Genomic DNA, 11,512 nt, shown 5'->3' with positions numbered 1-11,512 from the left:
CATTGATCAAGGTGCCTGCCTTTTATGCGTTCAAATGAGAACTCATAGAACTCATATGCATAATTAACTTAATTGGAATGGCATAGAAACAAAATAGTGTCAACACGATAGGTTGTAAACCTCAACTTGTGTGCTAGTGATGATCGATAAGGTTTATTTTGATATGTTCTTGAAACCTTTCAAGACCATTAAGACTCCCATTGACTCCCTGACATATAAGATTCTCTTGTCAATAAACATTTCTTGACAAATATTCAAGAGTTAGTGTAGTTTTTATCAAAACACTTCATAAATTGGTCCTAGTTGGTCTTTGTCTTATCCAAGACATCACAACTTTCCACATTTGATGAATGTTATAAACCTTCTTAATACTTATTACTCAATGTCACAATCTTAACTCTAAGACTTGTTTTGGAACGAAGTATGATTGACTTCTTGATTTAACCATTTCTTCAATTCTTGATTCCTCTTCTTAGACATACAATTGTACTAACACTTACTTAGAGGATCAATTGAGATCTGGTTCTTAATCATTAAGACCTATCATAAAGCATAAAAGGTACTCTCCCTTCTTCTTAGAATGGAGAAACTTTTATCTTTCTGCCTACTTGATTCTTCTTGTTCATTCTGCTATTGATTTAAACATTTTCAATCAATTCAGAATTACACATAATCTTATAAGTATAATCATATTTACTAAACCTTTAGTAAATCATGATGAATATCTTGGTTACTCTTATGGTGGACTTGATCAACACGCAACTTTGTGTACTTGATCTCCTAGTCCTTCACTTGACACTTTGTCAATGAATTAGTCTAATTTCCAAATATGAAATTTCTCATTCATCGTGCAACCAAGTTGCATGATTCCAAGTTTCTGTCCAATTGAAACTTGGGCGATGAGAGACTCTCCTTATTTGGTAAATTTTCGACATTTCCATAATTAAGAATCAAATCCATTATTGCTAATAATAGAAACATTCAAACGCCATTGCAAGGATAAATAAATAATATAAAGTCAAAATTTTATTTTATTGCGGAAAAATTTTGTCCTTACAATGCAATTCATTGAAAAACTATGCTAATACATATTTCTTAGCAATCTAATTCTAACTCTAAGTAGTAGCTCAAGAATCTAATCTTCAAGTAATGCGATCGAAATCCATTTCTTCACGGTTAGATTCTGCTCACTTCTTCCCTTAAGCTTCCTCTCCTTTCTTCGATCCTACAAAACATCAATTGTAATCTTATCACATTATGTATTAAGAATCTAGAATAGGAGCTTAAAAGAGTTAGTCAATGGATTTTACCTAAAGTAAAGCCATACATTTCGACTCTCCCATCTCTTAGATCTCTTAGGTAAATGAGGCAGCTTCGTCTCCAATGCCCTTTCTATTGGCAATAAAAGCAAATTGACTCTTTTGGAACATGACATGGAACTACTTCAGACATTGCCTTTCTCTTATGATCAAACTTTTCGATCATAGCATGTTTTTCGTTGCCATTGTCCATATCCATAGAGGTCTTGAAGGCAGATTCACCAATCAACTTTGCTTTTCTATTGCGCCAAACCATTGCTGATTCAGCAGCAATAAGCATATAGGTGATATCTATAAGGGTCACGTTGCGGTTTATCATGTAGTACTCTCTCACGAACTCACTATATGCGTTAGGAAGTGACTGAAGAACCCAATCAATAGCCATTTCCTCAAAGATAACGGACCCCAACATTCTTAACCTATCAATGTGTGACTTCATCCCTAGGACGTGTGTACACACAGACTTTCCCTCTTCATGTTTACTTTCCAAAAGGGCTTGAGTGAGCTTGAACTTTTCAAGCCTTCGAACTTGTGGGTTAGGGAGAATAATTGGAGGAGGTGGAGGAAGTGAAGCGTGATTTCTTGTTCCTCGATCGAATCGTGGAATATCATCTTCATGTGGAATGCTTGTTCCACGGGATTTGAGAAGACCATAGTTGTCGTACTTTGACATCTACAAAACGGGAGAAAACAAATTCAAGTTAGTTGATTGATTGAGTCCTTAGTAAATCACCCAAATGAGATACTAAGGCTAGGACCCAACACAATATGCTACAACCTAGAAAAGGGATGCCGTAATCTAGTTGCTGAATATTTGAAGGTAAGTGAATGACGATTCACTAATTTCCACCACGAAAAACGAAAATGAAAACTCCTAGATCCTTTGAGATTCATTGAACATTTCAATGGCATGTTTAAATCTAGATATGCCCCTCTTGTTTGTGACTGGGATGCCGAGGATCACAAAGCGGGTGTGAATAACCATGCAAACTTACATGGTGCCCTCACATGTTACAGTCACCTATTCGATGTGCCGGTAAACCACACACGCTCCACTGAACTATGAAAAACATTGAGTCACCCTTTGCCACCTTTGCTTAGAACCATTTAGTGTGCCGGTAAACCACACACGCTCCACTAACGTCTTTGCAAGGGAACAAAGTGTAATTTCATGGAATTGCATCAATTCACTTTTGCCTAAGTAACTAAGATTGGGAATTTGTAAAACATTTAGTTACTTTTGTACTTCATTATACTTATAATGGAAGGTTTTGTCCTATCCTACCCGTTCGGCTAACGACCCTCCACTAGTCAAGAGTGCGGTGGGTAAGAGTGGATACCCATTCAATCGCCATTTTATAGGCAATTTCCTTAAACACCCCTTATAGACTAGCTTCATGAATGAGGCCTACTAACAGTAAGACTGACTTTTACTTATATATATATATATATATATATATATATATATATATATATATATATATATATATATAATGTTAGACTTTTAATGTTATATATAGTATAGGGTGTATTTTACACTTTTAAAATACTAGGTTGTTAAATTTAACAATTATACTTTTAATTCAATTAAATTGTAAACCAAAACTTTTATGGATTTATTAAACCTCTTTTAATTATACACCTTAATTGATTAATAAAACCATAAGGGTGTGATTTGAACTTTTCAAAACAATACTAGGGTTTCAGAATTTAACATTCGTAGATTAAACTTTTAATCAACTTTTAAATTCCAAAACTTGAAGGTAAGTTTTGAAACATTTCAAAAACGTAGGGTTTAGAATTTAAATATACATCAAAATTAAACTTTTAATCAAAATTTAAATTCCAAAACTTGAGGGTAAGTTTTGAAACCTTTTTTCAAAACATTAGGGTTTCAACTATTTAAATTTCAAAACTAAACTTTTGAGTTTAAATTTAAACTATAAAACCTAAAGGGGAAAATTGAAACTTTTCATAACACAAGGATCAAATAACAAATAATATAAATTAAACAACTAATTTCATCATTATCTATATTTGACCTAATTACAATTTCTTGCAAAATAAGTTACCCAATTAATACAAATAATCAACTTTAATCATATAAGGAAGTTATTATCTAATTAATTGGTAATTATCTTTTCTTTAATCAAGGATATACTCAAAATATAATTAAAATTCGAATTTTAATGATCCATAACAGTTAAGGCAAGTATCCATGACCAAAACAGCAAGAAATCCCAAACATGGCTCATTCTGACGCTCGAACTCGCCGAGTACCACACTGTACTCGCCGAGTACACTGTGGTACTCGCTGAGTTCATCAGGCAGGGAGCACAAAATCGATTTTTCAACTAGAACAAACATACTAGGCGTCAATACAATAGAAACCAATCAAAGCTCTGATACCACCGATGAGTTTTAGCCATAAGAACATCCTATGTGCTCATACAAACCCTAATGCTTGGATCTAGGTTTCTCTATTGTACATGCAATTTATCCAAGACTATAAACCCTAGATCTAGCATATGATAATCAATATAACATATAATTAGGGTTTGGATCATACCTTGATTGTTATGTAGCAATAACAATCACAAATCCTCCTTGTAATGACTTTAGAAAGCTTAGAGTCACAAGTGTCACTCCTCTAATGGTTCACAAACACCAATAGCAAGAGGATGAAGAAGAGAAGAGAAGGAGGCTCTCAAAAACGTGTGGAAACCCTAGATGATCAGTTCACCACGTTTTTGGAGCATAAGGGCTCTATATATAGTGAGACTATTAGGGTTATCTAACAACGAAACCCTAATTTGGATGCTTAAGCCCTAAGCAACCCATGGATTCCTTTCCTTAAAGGCCTCGGATGATTTCTATTGGGTTTCCCCATAGAATTCATCCAACCTTATAATATAAGGCAATCCATAGCCCAATTGCAATTATCATATAATTACAATTCCAGTCCCTTAAGTTTAATTAATCTCTTTTAGTCACAAACTTAATTCTTGAGTAATAATAATTAAACAATATGATTTCTCCTTAATATATTATTCCCATAATATATTAATAAATCATATTTATCATTTCTCTCCATAATTTATCCTATCAAGTTGCTTTGGTGAAGGCAACCCAAAAGGACCATGCACCATCGGGTCAAGTACATACCAAAACAGTTATGAACTTAGACACTAATCCAACAGGGATTTTGTTTTGGGTTTGGGTCTTGGCTTTGGATCATACTGGGTCAGGGGTAGGATAGTCATTCTACCCCATTTATGGATTAAGGATTATGGTATGGGACCCAATTATTAATTGGGTATATTGATTGGTATTGATAGCCCAAGAAGTGGACATGGCAGTAGCTAAAGATTTCTTTCAGGAAGCTTCTGCATTTGAGGTGAGTCTCCTCACCATACCAATGGGTCTAAGGCACCAAGGCCGGCCCATTATGTGTTTACGATATATGCGTTAGCCATTCTGTGAATTTATATGTTTTGTGTTTGTGCTTGCATGAAAGACCTCAGGGGGTTCCCGAGGCACTTAGGTGTAAGACCTTGGAGGGTTTTCTTGGCATCCTAGGTCGAAGACCTCGGGAGGTTCCCGAGGCACTTAGATGTAAGATCTTGGAGGGTTTCCTTGGCATACTAGGTCGAAGACCTCGGGGGGTTCATGGGGCACTTAGGTGTAAGACCTTGGAGGTTTTCCTTGGCATCTTAGGTCAAAGACCTCGGGGGGTTCCCGAGGCATTGGGCTAAGACCATGTGGGGGTTCCCATGGCACTCGGAGTAAGACCCTGTAGGGTTTCCAGGGCTTCCTTATGTGTTGTTTTGCATGGCTTATGTTTTCTGTATAGCTTTTTAGCTAGCATGATATGTTGTACGTGTTTGTGTGTGGGTATGCTCTGAGGAACTCACTAAGCTTCGTGCTTACAATTTTGTTTATGGTTTTAGGTATCTTCGATTTGAAATGAAGAGCTCGGATTGATCGCAGTGCACACACCTATGATTTCCCCGATGAATGATTTTGGGACGAACTCTGATAAATGTTTTACTTAATTATGATTTGAAATGATTGGAATAAATGGTGTATGTAACGCCCGTAGATCCGGGCTAGTCAATTTAGAGACGATAAGCATCCAAAATGACTTTTTGATAGAAGAGTGTTTAGAATGAATAATCATCACCAAGTTGTAGTATATGTCACAAGGTTTCCGTACATATAAAGAACGCCGAAATCCAAGTTATAACGAAGAAGTTGTGACATGTTGAAGTTTCGCGGTAGAACTAACACGACACAGTGCAACGTAAATAGTGAATTTATGTTAGAGCAATATTTAGCCTTACTGATCTAAACGAAATTCGTAGAGTACATTAAACCGAGAGCGTGCATAAAAAGAACGTCCAAATCTGACTTCGTATGAGGAAGTTATAATTTTTCTAAGTTTTGACTTAGCGGTATGCAGCCCGAAGTTTGGATTTGAGATCGAGGGATTTCTAGTCGAAACAATCTAAACAAGAATCGAAGATCTCGTCAATAGTAGTCCAACGGAAGAAAGACAGACGAAAACAGACGTTAGATGAAGAAGTTATGAATTTCAAACGGAGTTTTCCTATCCCGACCTACTAAAAATAATATAATAAAATTAAAAGTCAAATTTAGCCGATGGAGTCTAAACAAGAGTTGTAGATCATAATCTCACCTACGCGTGGATATAAGGAACGTCTAAAACGGAGATCCTATGCGAAGGTTATCAATTTCTGAAGTTCGAGGCATGCATAGCGAGGAGGGAACTCCCCGGGTTCATTTGCGAGGCCTTGCATCAGCCACGTCGCTGCTGACTCGGAAGTCTTATAGGATAGGACTAGAACCCGCTCCTACGCACCGCGTTCGGAGGAACGCCTGACATTCGTGAAACGCCCTGCGTACATAGAGGGAATGCCCTGCGTTCGGAGGGGCAGCCTCCCCTATAAATAGAATGCAAGGTCTCCGGGATTTGTTGCTCATTTCTTATCTCTCACTCCTTTTTGCCTCGATTTACATGCAAATTATACCCCCGAAGCCCCGGTATCATCCCGAGACCCAAAGTGAGTCCCGAAGCCCCGAAGATCCCAAGAAGTAAAGTTTCCGAATTGAAGCTTTGTCCACGAGAAGCCCGATTTTGGAGAAAACATCCCGGTTTCAACGGAAACTATTGTTTTAAGAGACGAGGTGTTGTCCGATCATCGTCTTATTAAGTGAGTGTTGTCCCTTTCATAAACACGATTTTAGTACAAGTATTGGTTGAATTTATTATATCTATGTTATAAGTGAGTGTGAAGTTACTTTCTCCTAACACATAAATATGAAGTATTTACTATGAAATACGGGCTATGTGTTATGTATTGTTTGTTTATTTGAGATGGGTGTGGAATGGATGTTTTATACAGGTTTTTAATGATTTAAATCGTATATGTATTTTATATCTACAAATATGTTGGGTAGAACATGGGTAGATGAAATATTTGGTGACTATAAGACGTAGTGCCTATTGTGTAAACCCTGGTGACTATCAGACGTAGTGCCTATTGTGTAAACCCTGGTGAGTATGAGATGTAGTGCCTATTGTGTAAACCGTGGTGACTATGAGACGTAGTGCCTATTGTGTAAACCCTGGCGACTTTGAGACGCAGTGCCTACTGTGTAAACCATGGTGACTGTGAGACGTAATGCCTATTGTGTAAACCCTGGTGATTATGAGACATAGTGCCTATTGTATAAACCCTGGCGACTATGTGACATAGTGCCTGTTGTATAAACCATGGTAGCAAATGGACTTTGTGCCAATCCCATAGGTCAATCCTTAGGAATGAATGAATGAAGGATAATTGATTCTTAGGGTAATGCTTAAAGAAATAGAAGGAGATAATGGGGATGGGTAATTTGGGTTGATTGTCTGATGATTAAATATAATATAATATCTTACTGTGGGTTGAAAACCCTATATGCTCACCAGGCTCCCAAGCCTGACCCACTCAGATTTCTTTGCCTTACAGGTAGTGGCACAAGAGTATAAGTTGGTGGACTTGACGATAGATTTTGGATTATAGATCAGTAGTTATAAATAATTGTTGTAAGGTCTATTTTATATTGTTTATGCTTTTGGTCTGTATCGGAACATAACATCCCGAGATTTTGGTATTTAATGAAAATACATTTCTTTAAAGAAATGCTTTGATAAATTCTTATTATATTTTGTTTTGGGAGCAAATTCTGCAACTCTTTTAACCAAAGGATTACTCTGATTTTATAAAACAAAGCATAAACAAATCGGTCTTTTCTGGCCGTGAAAATTAGGGATGTCACAGTTGGTATTAGAGCATTAGTTTAAGTGAACTAGGAAATTGTAGGATTTCTAGACTTAAACTTAGAATGCTAAGCGATGATTGTGAGATGAGTGTCTACCATATTTTAGACACGAGCACTAGTATATTTTAGGAAAGATGCCTAAAATGCTTTTATGTGCTAAATGTTATATGTTTTCCATATAGGATATTATTGTTTGGATCTATGGCTTGTTGCTAACCGGATCTAGAAACCTTATGTGTTTAGGATTCTAAGCGTATGACGACGGTATTAGAACTAGCATGTAAACGTTTCAGGGTGATATGGATGATTTAACTATCTGTCATGGATGAGGATCTAATTTCACCTTATTCGGTGTTTAGATAAAAAAAATGGCAAGAACCAGGAGTGGAGCTGGAAACACGAACGAAAATAATATAATAAAAATAATATAATAAAAATAAAACTCAAATTTAGCCAGCGGAGTCTAAACAGGAGTTGTAGATCATAATCTCACCTACGCATGGATATAAGGAACGTCGAAAACGGAGATCGTTGTGAAAGTTATGAATTTCTGAAGTTCGAGGCACGCATAGTGAGGAGGGAACGCCCCGTGCTCAGAAGAGGAACGCCCCGCGTTCATCTGCGAGGCCTCAGATCAGCCACGTCGGATAGGACTGGAACCCGCTTCCACGCGTCGCCTTCGGAGGAACCCCCCGCGTTCGGAGGTTCAGCCTCCCCGTATAAATAGAATGCAAGGTCTCCGGGATTTGTTGCTCATTTCTTCTCTCTCACTCCTTATAACTTCGATTTACGTGCAAATTATACCCCCGAAGCCCCGGTATCATCCCGAGACCCGAAGCGAGTCCTGAAGCCCCGAAGATCTCGAGAAGTAAAGTTTCCGAGCCAAAGCTTTGTCCGCGAGAAGCCCGATTTTGGAGAAAACATCCCGGTTTCATTGGAAACGATTGTTTTAAGAGACGAGGTGATGTCTGATCATCGTCTTATCAAGTGAGTGTATAGTCCTTTTCATAAACACGATTTTAGTACAAGTATTGGTTGAATGTATTATATCTATGTTATGAGTGAGTGTGTAGTTACTTTCTCCTAACACATAAATATGAAGTATTTGCTACGAAATACGGGCTTTATGTTATGTATTGTTTGTTTATTTGAGATGGGTGTGGAATAATGTTTTATACAGGTTTTTAATGATTTAAACCGTATATATATTTTATATCTACAAATATGTTGGGTAGAACATGGGTAGATGAAATATTTGGTGACTATGAGACGTAGTGCCTATTGTGTAAACCCTGGTGACTATGAGACGTAGTGCCTATTGTGTATGGTGACTATGAGACGTAGTGCCTATTGTGTAAACCCTGGTGACTATGAGATGTAGTGCCTATTGTGTAAACCCTGATGACTATGAGACGTAGTGCCTATTGTGTAAACCCTGGTGACTATAAGATGTAGTGCCTATTGTGTAAACGTTGGTGACTATGAGACATGGTGCCTATTGTATAAACCCTGGTGACTATGAGACATAGTGCCTATTGTATAAACCCTGACGACTATGTGACGTAGTGCCTGTTGTATAAACCGTGGTAGCAAATGGACTTTGTGCCAATCCCATAGGTCAATCCTTAGGAATGAATGAATGAAGGATAATTGACTCTTAGGGTAAAGATTTAAGAAACAGAAGGAGATAATGGGGATGGGTAATTTGGGTTGATTGTCTGATGATTAAATATAAAATATTATCTTACTGTCGGTTGAAAACCCTATATGCTCACCAGGCTCCCAAGCCTGACCCACTCAGATTTCTTTGCCTTACAGGTAATGGCACAAGAGTATAAGTTGGTGGACTTGACGAGAGATTTTGGATTATAGATCAGTAGTTATAAATAATTGTTGTAAGGTCTATTTTATATTGTTTATGCTTTTGGTCTGTATCGGAACATGACATCCCGATATTTTGTTATTTAATGAAAATACATTTCTTTAAAGAAATGCTTTGATAAGTTCTTATTATATTTTGTTTTGGGAACAAATTCCACAACTCTTTTAACCAAAGGATTACTCTGATTTTATAAAACAAAGCATCAACAAATCGGTCTTTTCTGGCCGTGAAAATTGGGGATGTCACAGTTGGTATTAGAACATTAGTTTAAGCGAACTAGGAAATTGTAGGATTTCTCGACTTAAGCTTAGAATGCTAAGCGATGATTGTGAGATGAGTGTCTACCATATTTTAGACACGAGCACTAGTATATTTTAGGAAAGATGCCTAAAATGCTTTTATGTGCTAAATATTATATGTTTGCCATATATGATATTATTTGTTTGGATCTATGGTTTGTTGCCAACTGGATCTGGAAACCTTATGTGTTTAGGATTCTAAGCGTATGACGACGGTATTAGAACTAGTATGTAAACGTTTCATAGTGATAAGGATGATTTAACTATCTATCATGGATGAGGATCTAATTTCACCTTATTCGGCGTATAGATCAAAAATGGCAAGAACCAGGAGTGGAGCTGGAAACGTGAATGAAAACAGTAAACAAATCGGTCTTTTCTGGCCGTGAAAATTAGGGATGTCACAGTGTTAATGTTTTAATTAACAATGTTTTAGAATGATTGGAATAAATGATATCTATTTTTGGGTTATATTAAAAATGAAATTTTTACCCCTGATTTTTGGGTCGTTACAAGTTGGTATCAGAGCCTTGGTTTGAGGGATTTGGAGATACCTTCGGGTGTGTCTGAACTCAAACTGAGGATCTGTAAGGTTTTCAAAAAAAAAATCAAAGGAAAATGCTTTAGGTATAGAATTTTTAAGACAAAAAAGGGTGTGGTGCATGCAATCAACCGAGCTCAAGTAAGTTTCCCCAGGATACCCATATTTGTTATCTGTTATGATTTGATTATGAATCTGTGAATCGCATGCTAGTTAGGGCTAGGGGAGATGCATGTATATATTGTATGAGCTGGTAGACTTGCAAGCTAGTGCTGAGTAGTCGGCAATAGGTTGGCCTGATATGTGGTGCTTGTAGCCATGAGGATATTGGATGTCATGTTGGAATGAGAGTGATAATTGGTCTTTGTAACTGCAATGTGTATGTTTTGAAAATTGTATACGGTTAGGATCTTATAGCCTTAAATAGCTTATTTGACCTTATTTCCTACGGTCTTAGGATAGAGTCTATTATTCGACAGTCTATTAGATCCTGTTCTATGTATAATTTGCATGCATAAGGCAGCCGACAATGAGGGTGGATGTGGACATCATGGGTTGTGGTATATGGTCCGAGTGTTCTATGATAGGTTGCGTGTCGGATATTACCCTAGGGTAAGCCTAGGATGAGGTTAGCGACAGGTGTTACCTGCTTGCAAGATGTATGTGTGGATAGACTGACTTGTCTAGTGTATGCTGGTTAGATTTACTGATTACCTGAATGTTGCTTGCTTTGTGCTTTGTAGGACTTTTATTAATGTAAGTTAGCTATTAAGTGAATATTCCATGTCACATGTAGCACATAATGGATAATCTCAGAGTGATGTACTTGACCCTATTGCGCAGCTCTTGTATAAGTCCATCCGTTCTAGGGATGGGTCTTTTACTTGAAGGATTATCTGATCTCTGCTACATGTGGCTATATTCATGAGGTAGCTAGTTGACATTAATGGGAATCTTTCAGCAGTTGAGGGTCGGGTGAGGTTGGAAACCTAGGAAAGCCTAGGATATGCTCTGGTGATCTTAGTGGGGCAGTTCGGTGAGGTTGGGAACACAGGGGGAGCCTAGGAGGTGCTACGGTAGAGATTGTCTTGCTGTTTAGCAGACATTTAGTGTACCAGTGGAGTAA

This window comes from Lactuca sativa, chromosome 4 (genome assembly GCF_002870075.4).
Source record: "Lactuca sativa cultivar Salinas chromosome 4, Lsat_Salinas_v11, whole genome shotgun sequence".
In the NCBI taxonomy this organism is placed as follows: domain Eukaryota; kingdom Viridiplantae; phylum Streptophyta; class Magnoliopsida; order Asterales; family Asteraceae; genus Lactuca; species Lactuca sativa.
The sequence above is the reverse complement of the archived record's forward strand: the minus strand, read 5'-3'. Positions refer to the sequence as shown.